Genomic DNA, 10,269 nt, shown 5'->3' with positions numbered 1-10,269 from the left:
TACAATGCGATATGTAGCGTTTAATTTAGATGGCGACAGATCTACTTTCTGAGCATATCTGCATTCCCAAAACTCAGGAATAGGTAGTCCTGGTTTAAGTCTCAGCCTGTGGCGGTGCAGTCATCACTGAGCTGAAACAATGTTGAGGCCTTGTACTTGCATTAAGCCCCATCCCTCGCCCCCGGGTACCTGTGTTCCCCATTCCAATTACCAGAAACTCCCGTTGGACTCCAGACCCTCCAGGTGTCACCTGGTCAACCAGCTAAGGCTCAGTCCGGAAGATGAATGTAGGCTTGGAGCTGAACTTCAGTATGGACCAGTAGTCACCCAGGATAACCTCCATGTGCAATAAAAGGAAAGGAGTCTGCCCTTATTTACATATTGCAAACTTATGGCACTCAAGATTAGTAGTGTGGAGAAAAACAGGAGGTTTATTCGCTTTCTGGAACCAAATAGGACTTGGGACAGGTTTCGAGTGCTTAGAAGTTTTAACTGAGAACACTGAAATGATGCTACCTTTTACTCTGATTGTGAACCTTGGAAGGACTTAGCAGCTCCATACAAACCCCACTGGTAACACCGGAGACCACTCGGGAGGTATCAGGTACAGTTCTGTGGATGGGTTGGATCAACAAGATACTGTTGAGATGTTTACGCTTTGTCCAAGTTTCCCTACAGCTCTTTTTTCAGGGATTATATCTCAGTGGGTCTAAGCCCCTGCTGCAGCAATCACATCCAATGCACAACGGCTAACCAAAGCAAAGTGGGAGCCCTCCTCACTCCCACAAACAATAAAATGGTGCAACTAGTGGTCAAACCAGACACTGGGTTGGTCTCTTGTTTATGAATGTCAAATTGTTGGGACCAAGACCCCCGGGGCAGGTAATACAGTTTTCCTAGGTAGAGTACAGGGATTAGTGGGACCTCAAACCTGGCCGACCCAATGCTCAGGGTGCCAGTTGATACATGGGCATGGATTGGTAGGTAATTTGGTATTCAAGCGAACTACCACACTTCCTGCTTATATGCTGATGGGATACCGCTGGCACAAAACCCAATATTGCACTTTTCTTGTGACACAGAGGTTCACCAACAGCTAGGGCACATGAAGTTATAAACTAGTGTGTCACAGGGGTCTCTATCCTGATGGGAACTTAATTGCACTCCAGAACCATCAAGACAATGCAGATATACGCCCCTAATGTGTTATTATATTGTTGCCTGGGTATTACAAGTGGAGCAATACCTATCACATTTGCACAGCCACACATTTGACATGATTCTGTCATCTCCCTCCTCTAGAAGACTGATAACTCCACTGTATTCAACAATGCAAGCCAAGGTACCAGTTGCCAAGTCCAGACAGTGGCCAGGCAACAAGGGCAGTCTGACCTTGACAAAGAACTGGTGGACAACCAATGGCACTATGGCTGTGCTCAAACTGAAGCCTTGTAACCCAGATAGAGGCTGTGTTTGGTATACTCCTAGTATTGACATAAACTGTACTGCACGCAGGGGCGGCTCCACCATTAAAACGGAGGAGTGTCGTCCTCCCCTGCCAGCTGAGGCAAAACGTGAAAAATAAAATTATAATAAAACAGGTTTATTATATTTTATTTTTCTACACTGGCCAATTCTGGGGGGGGGTCATCATCGTGATGACAGGCATAGAGGAGGAGTGTTCGAACTGATGTCAGTGCACGTGTGGGTTTGGCCGCCCGTCTCAGGACGGCTAAACTGACATGCGCACTGAGCTTTTCTCTAACATGAGCTGTGTTGTCGGGTTGGAGACTGCAGGCACCCAGTCCCCATGGGAGCACAAATCAAGCACACTCAGGCCAATCTTGGTGTTTCTTTCATGCTTCCAGCAGCATGACAGCAGCATCTGGATTGGCCATAGGGGAGTCTGGGAGCCTATGCTGAAGTGGAGCCAGAGTAGAAGATTGGCGATGCATCGGTAGTCAGGTAAGTTCTTTTTTGTTCTGTTTTATATTGTTATTGTTGACCGCCCCCTTCCCCCCGGAACACCTGTCTCACCACGTTTCCTTGACATCAGTCGCTACTGACCATACCCCTCGCACTTTGCAAAAAACTGGCTTTCTGGCAACACACATGGTATGAGGGGTGATGCTGAAAATGCAGACTTCTTACACCCAGCCTGGCTGTGCCCCGAGGTAGTGAGGTTTTGCACTATGGTGGGCGACTGCGTACATGAAGTGACTGGCAACAGAGTTCAGTATAGTCTGCTGGGTGCAACACTTGAGTTTGCAAAGAAACTGCCACCTGGCGTGCGCTAACTGACTGCATTAATAGGTTATGTTAGCTTATTTGTATAGAGCACTATCTCCCAACAGGGTATCCACGTTTGGGCAGGTGTGTGGGTGTGTGGTCCTCAAGCTGCTTACATGGAAAGACAGGTCTACAGCTTCTTGCGTAACTCAGTAAGTGAGGAGGAGAATCTGATGTGTTGAGGGAGGTCATTCTATATCTTGGGTGCGGTGTAGGAGAATGAGCAACCTCCAGTTTTGATTTTGTGGACGCAGGGAGTGCGTGCGAGAGAGAGTGAGGAAGAGCATAGGTGACTGGTGGGCTGGTGATTGTAATTGCAGTTGTTTAGGGATTCTGGTCCTGTGTTGTTAAGGGCTTTGTAGGTGTGTGTGAAAAGTTTCAATTGGCTGCGCTTGTGAATGGGAAGTCAGTGAACCTTCTTGAGGTGCGATGTGATGTGGGTGCTGCATACTCCTTTTGGATAAAAACAAAGTGGCCATGCACTGGGGCCGAGAATCCTCTCTGGATGTAAAAAGCTGGTTAAGAGATGTGGCATAGTGCCAAGACCCGACCGTCGGACATTTGAGGCACATTTAGCATGTATTTAGCACAGTAGGGTCAAGCCCAGGACACAAGAGACTATGGCCCTGATCAGACGGTAGTAGGAGTGGACCCTGGCCCAAGAGAGGGAAACACACAATCAGGAAGATGGACCGCCTGTAGTGCCCCCCTACTCATCATGGAGCTGAGCTTGGCTTGTCCTGGCACTATAGTGAATATTACGCTGTTGTAATGTTGACGTTTGATTCAGCAGGAGCCTCTGTTCTGTTGATTTTGACTCAACTCTACTGCAAGGTATATGACTGTCTCTGTAGTCCATCAAATGTGATTCATGCATGTGTGGTGGGGGGGTTGCACCACACTTTTGGCCACCCACTGGCAAGCAAGATCATTATTTGTGTAGGTTCTGAGCAAACTGTTTCTTTTGAGTCATCCTCCATACAGGTCTCCAGCTGCTACAGTAAGTCGTGACTGCTGGACGCTGCTCCCCCTGGAGAGTCAAATGTCCAAATAATGTGGCTTAGTTATCCAATTATAGTGCAACAGTACTGGTGGCACCACACCACCACCGGTAAAGACAACAGCCTAGGATCCTGTCTGGTAACTACTGACAGACTCACATACCTCAAGAAACAGTCTCACCGGAAATTTCAAATGATTATTAAACAGTTAAAAAATTATTCACATATTTGTATATTAACTATCACAGCAGATTATTTTTATATATTTATTTTTAATGTAAAACAAAATCAAAAATGTTACAGTATTATTAACTTAATCTTGACCTACATCTTCAAATGAAAGTAAATATAATAAATTGCATTAAAAGTATTTTTCTGAAGTTTATGTTACAAACTAAATTCCAGCCTAAAGTAAAAAAATATGCATCGATAATTATTCAAATTGATTTATAGAATTACTTGAAAGTAACATAATTATATTTTTGTAGTTACATTAATTTTGAAATGCACAAAATGTTAAAACATTTATTTTAAGAATCTTCATGGGGTGGCTTGTTTGTTTACAAAGAGGTATCTCACGTGCTATTGGAAGGAAAGCAGCCTTCATCCCCCTCACTGTTGGCATGGCGAAGAAGGGTTGACTCGTTCACACATCAGAGGAATCCAATATATGTCCACCAAAACATGATAAAATATTGGGAAGGTGGTGGACATATCATGGGATACTGCCACAGCAGAAATTTTGTTTGAGATGGCTATCCAATTCAATATTGTACTCCAGAACTATAGTGGAAATTTTAATTGTGTTGCAGTGGATGATGCATGCACTGTTAAACATAATAAAATTTGGTTATCAAAACAATCATACTTTATTATTAAATTAAGAACATGCATCATTTTAATATATCATTTTTAACATTACATTATATGTGTTTTTAGCTTAACTATTGTAACTCATTTAATTTAATTTACCATTAGTTCCTATGGGGTTTTATTTTAAGTTCCTACCTGCATTTTTTGTGTAGTAGATCCTTACACTCACACATTTGACTCCACCCCCCTTTTTCAGGGGCTGGAGAGGTGTAAGTCTGCTCTCTTAAGTAACTTTGCATGTGTGGTTTGTGGATAACCAAAAGTAGTAAAGTTACTCAAAGGTGCAAGTTTAAATGACACGTGTAGATTTTCTCACAAGTGTAATTTACCTTTGTGACTAGCCCCGTAGGTATTTCACCCGGTATGAACAGGTAAATCCACCTCCTGCGTATAGTGCATAAACTCAGACCGAATTTTCACTCAAATGTGCTGAACATCAAGCATTTTAATGGTTGACCTGTTCCAATGGGCCCATTACCAGTAGAAGAACAGACCTGCACAACTTTAGCTACATATATTACTCATCTTCAGAGAGTCTGGCAGAATGTGGACATTACTAGAGCTCTGTTGACTGAACTATCCAACACATACAGACAGCTGTTTTCAGATTAAAGGTACTGCAGTACTCCCTGCATCGCATCCATCTACTGATGGAGGCATGGACCCACAAACTAAGCTAATCAAACTAATGCAGTAACCTGCCTGAGAGTTCAGGGAGAAACCTCCTTTAGAGTATCACAGAAAACACACCAGCTAGATGCAATATATCCAATACAACCCCCTTAAACAAACAGAATAGGACTATGTGCTTGTCTTCATGCTTGGCATCTGAGGAGGAACAATGCAGCTTGTAGGCACGGATATTTGCTAATCCATGGACTGCCACACATTGCATTTTTTCATTTGCAGTGGTACCTAATGTTTTGAGGAAAGAATGGGAAGACCATGGTGCTCTTTACCATGAGTTGATTTTGGAACAAGGTCTCTAGGTAATATTGATAGTGTTGGAGAGTTTGTTTTAAGTAATATCAAAGGTATGCAGCACTTCTAGCTGTTAGGCAGAGATATGCAGGAGTTCCTCTTGAAAATAGGGAAGCTGCAATCGTTAAAATAATTTCACAAATACATGTTGCTATCAGCCGAGATATGTTAGGGTACGAAGCCTCTAAACCCAACTGAAATCTGGAAAAGATGGTGAGAGTGATTCCAACATTAAGAAACATGGCTAGTATGTGTTGTAGGGGTGTTTGGGAATCTAATGGCATGATTTAGAGTTTGATGGATGGGTTGATCCATCATAAATGTGCCACACGTACAACACAAACGTGACGGAGATCCCGTCTTCTGTATTACAATTCCCATAGGATATAATGGGATTGTTATACACTGATGGGATATCTGTCACTTTTGTGATGGAGTAACCCCATCTGACAAACTCTAAATCAGGTCCCAAGTCATGACATTTTGGCGCCCAATGTGGGGCTTGAACCCATGACCCTCAGATTAAGCCAGATCTTGCCAGACCGACTGAGACAATTGCAGTTCAGGTGGGTCTTGTTAAAGACCAACCTGCATCTCAAGGAAAAAATACCATTGTAGTGACTTCAATCCTCCTACTAAAACCAGCTACTAGGTCTAAAGTAGCAAACTGTTGGAATTTTCATACTAGATTGATGAAATGGGATCAATGTAGACCTTTCCCGATATTCAGCTTGCATATGATCCCTTACTGAAGAATCAACAACATTAGGAACACAAACTGGTTGTGCCTTTTACACCAAATGTAAAACCATTGCATCTCTATGACACAGCATTTTACAATGACAGTTCTGCTCAACCTGTCACAGGTTCATGACTAAAACGCTCTGCAGCCTGTGCTGCAGTACAGGCAGTTTTTAAAAAGGGTGAGCTTGAAATTCTCCAACTATAGACTATATATATGCATTGTTACTGGCCTAGAGTTCTTACGGTAGTAGTGTCAGATTCATTGTTCGGAGTTCAGGGTTACAACACCGATATCGAACATTGAAAATCCCATGATACAGAGATTCAAAAGGAAAAACCTTAAAAGCAAGAAGATTTTTGTGACAAGTAGCTAGTTTGCAAGCTCTGCTTCTACTGCCAGATGCACAAGGCACACTGGCATTGCCCAAGGAAGGAACTCACAAGAGAAGCAATGCGGCTGCAGATAGATATGCACCTTTAAGGTATAAAACTGCAACGTCTAAGACTAAAATAGAGAGTTTCCCTAAGCGACAGAAGTGTCAGCTTCTGAAAGGAACAATATACCTCTTACGGGTTTCCCAGTGAAAGGTTAAGTATTCACTAGGAATTGAAGGAAATCCATGGGAAACATGACTGTGGTAGGAGATGGGTATATTCCAAATGAAGTAGCCAAATTAGATTTTATCAAGGCAGCTGATGAGTAGGTTCAATTAGGACATGCTCCTTTGGGTTCCAACTTTGACTACAATTCTACTTTCCCACAGATGGCCACTTAAAAGTCCTTCTCCTACAAGTCCCCAAAGGGCCTGATCACTTCAGAATCTGGCTAAGGACTCCTTTGAAGTTCCCAAGAGGCCTGATTACATCAGAATTTGGGTGAGAAAACCCTCTTGAGGTCAGCTAAAAAGTGTGAATAAACCTGCAGCCGTGACTGTTTCAAATTGACATTTTATACGTTGTTTGTCATTTGTGTGTATCTTTTCTAGGTCATGCACCTGTATAGGACTTTACCTCCAAATTAGGGAAGTAAGTTGCTATTAAACAAATTAGGGTCAGATTTATGGAAAGTGGTGCTGCCGCTAGAGGCGCTGCACCGAGTGCAGCGCTACTTTCCCTGCGCCCCTTAGCACCCCCTACCGCCACCATGTGTGCGCCATATTCGAAACAGCGCGCACCATGGCACGGGGTAAGGGGCTATAGTGTCATTTTTCATGACGCTATTGATGGACTCTGCAGGAGTAGAGCCAAAATATTGGTGCTACTCCTGCAGAGTACATAGGGCCCCATTCTAAAGATTGGAGGCCCCCTTTTAATGCCTGCTCTGCAGTAGAAATGCGCAAGGAATTCTCATAGATTTCCTTATGCCATTTTTCTGGCTCCCTAATGGGGGAACGCCCCTTTGCATACATTATGCCCGGTTCAGGCATAATGTAGCACAAAGGGTTATAGAGTGGCGCAATGCATGCACTGTGCCACTCTGTAAATACAGCGCAGGTATTTCGGCCTCGTTGAGCCCCATTAACGTAAAAAATCATGACGTTAATGTGGCGCAAAGTGGTGCTAGGGCATCATAAATATGCTCCTTAGTTTGGACACTTTTTTAGTTCACTTCAGGTGGGCTTTAATTACTATCTGATTAGGAAACCCACATGAGTAGAGGAAAAAGATCTCTAGCAAAGAGTCCCCTGTTAGGGTCCCATCACTCATTGCAGCACTAGCATGACGAGGAGCATAGGTCAGTGATGAAGCATGCCACCTCTGATGGGTGAGGGCTTGTGCTTCCTATAACGGACATCTTTGGTTACCTGCTGGTCCAATTACTAGAATTTGGCAAAATAATTATGGAATTGCACACCAATTGCGTTGTTACTGCATGGTTATATAGTGTTCTTTATGAGGCGCGTCTTCAACTCTTTTGTAAATTGGGGCAGTGTTGATGCATATGGGGAGGTTATTCCAGATCTTGGGTGCATAGTTTGAACAGGCCTGCTGTCTTGTTTTTCCTTTTTCGAACTTCTTCTTCTCCAGTCTCATGGTGACCTGGACACAGGTGTGCAGAGGTCCAGCAGTGATGGTGAGCTTGTTTGCAAAATAAGCGGGGTGATGATCATGAAGGCTTTGTAAATGATGCAGCTACTTTTGAGATAAAAACAATAAAAAAATGCACACCTTATCCCAAACTTTGCAGAAAATTTAAGCAAACCTCCAATAGAGACCCAGGGCATTTCCTGGCTTTCCAAAAGGGCCAGGGAGGCTGGCAGCAGCTGCAAAAGTGAATGTGGATTAATCACAGAATCCCTTAGCAAATACCTTCTGCTTGCTAGGCTGCTCCTTGCACAACACAAGGGAAGAGGAGGTCAAGTACTATAGCAGACAGAGAAGGACCAACAGGCCAGCAGAGGCATACTTCCCCAGCCACCTGGCACCTACAGGACACAGCATTGTGAAAACGGTCACATCCAGAGGCAAGGCCACAGACAACCTAAGGGTCCACCACCATTTTGTGTAGAATCAATTTTCCAAGGTAAACCCAGTTGATGTTATGAAATGGCAGTTAGCTGACTCATCCATGTGCAGATCCCTCTCCTCAGCATAGCTCTGCTGGAAAGCACCACAAAAACATTGTACACCTTCAGTATGCTCACAGATTGTTCAGTCTAGAAACACAAGACATGCTTGAAAATGTTGAAGGGGGCAGCGTGGCCCAGCTCTCCGAGGCATATGAAGACTTTCTTATCTACACGCAGCTAGTAGAGAGCTAGACCTTGGGTCAACTTCCTAGCACCTTTCTGGTTCTTCTACAAAAGGAACCTGGGTGGGTGGTGGACTGGGGGTGGGGAGGGTCCTGGATACTAGTGCAGGACCCACAGAATGGGCAACATTTTTAAACGAGGCATGAGAAGTCAAGGTGAAAAGTGAAACCACACGAGTGCAGCTCATGGCAGTATTACAGCTGTCACAAAACTAGAAAGCCAAGATGAGGTCTTGTGAGTTTTGACTTACAATGTGAAGGTAAGTGCTGGTGCGGGTGAGCTTACATGAGTATAGTCTCTGTAGGTGTAAACATAGAATTTATGTGAAAGGAGATCCGTAGGCATGGAGGTACCCTCAGGTTAGAGGGTCCCTTCAACTCAGAAGAGTGCAGGATCACACAGTGTGAATGAGATCTTTGGGGAGTGCTGATCAGATGATTGTGAAGGAAATCTCTGTTCAGTCCTAATAAATGGGTGTGAAGGTGAGTGCAGAATCAGGTAACAGTGAAGGTGATCTGAGGTGATCATAACTTGGGTGAGTGTACGTTTAGATCAGTGAGAAGGCGAGCTGGGGTGTGTCTGCGAGAGGTTTGGATCAATGTGACGTCAAGCTCAGGGGTGGTGAAGATGAGTGCAGCCAGTGCAGGAGGAGTTGAATGTGAAGATGAGCTCTGTTGAGTGTAGCATCACATTGGTGAGATGGAGTGAGTGTGAAAGTGATGTTACATAACGGCCTGGTTAGACAGTTGTGACGGAGAACTGAGATGAATGTAGATTGTGTTCTGTGAAGGTAGACTCGGATTAACGTAAATCAGGTGGGTGTGAAGCTGAGATGCAGCGAGTGGGATAGCGGATGAATACGATGATGATCTCAGATGACTGCTGGATACATGGTGTGATGGTAAGGGGAGGTGAATGTAGGCTGAGCTGGATTTCAAGCTGAATGTACGAATGTAGGAACTGACTGTGAATGTCAGCTTAAGTCTGTTGGACAACAGGTATTGAACAGTGAACTGAATTGAGTGTAGGACCAGTGAGTGTGACGAGGAGATCAGATGATTATAGGTTTAGATAGGCATGGAGGTCAGCTCATTGGTCACAGATCAGATGGTGCGTGGATGACATCAGGCGTCTATAACATCAAATGAGAATAAAGGTGAGTGGAGATCACTTGGGTGTGACCATAAGTGCACATGGATGTGAAAGTGATACTAGGCTGCTTGAAGATGCACTCAGGTAAGAGCAGGTGAGATGTTCAGGTCAGTAAAGAATCAGATGGGCAATAGTGAGCCTAGCTGACTGTAAGATCAGATCGGCGTAAAGCTGAGGCCAGGTGAGCATAGATCATATGGCATGATGGTGTGCTTAGGTAAATAAAGGATCCAGGGCCAGATGTAGGAACAGAAAATTTTGCGAGTTGCAAATTGCGAGTCATACCGACTCGCAATTCGCAACTCGCAAAATTGTATGCAGAAAGGTGTCTCAGACACCTTCTGCGACTCGCTATGGGGTCGCAAAGACCCACCTGATGAATATTAATGAGGTGGGTCGCAAATTGCGACCCCATAGCGAGTCCCTGCACTCACAGGGATGGTGGCCTGCTGGAGACAGCAGACCTCCATGTCTGT

This window comes from Pleurodeles waltl, chromosome 8, assembly GCF_031143425.1.
Source record: "Pleurodeles waltl isolate 20211129_DDA chromosome 8, aPleWal1.hap1.20221129, whole genome shotgun sequence".
NCBI classification, from domain to species: Eukaryota; Metazoa; Chordata; class Amphibia; order Caudata; family Salamandridae; genus Pleurodeles; species Pleurodeles waltl.
The sequence above is the reverse complement of the archived record's forward strand: the minus strand, read 5'-3'. Positions refer to the sequence as shown.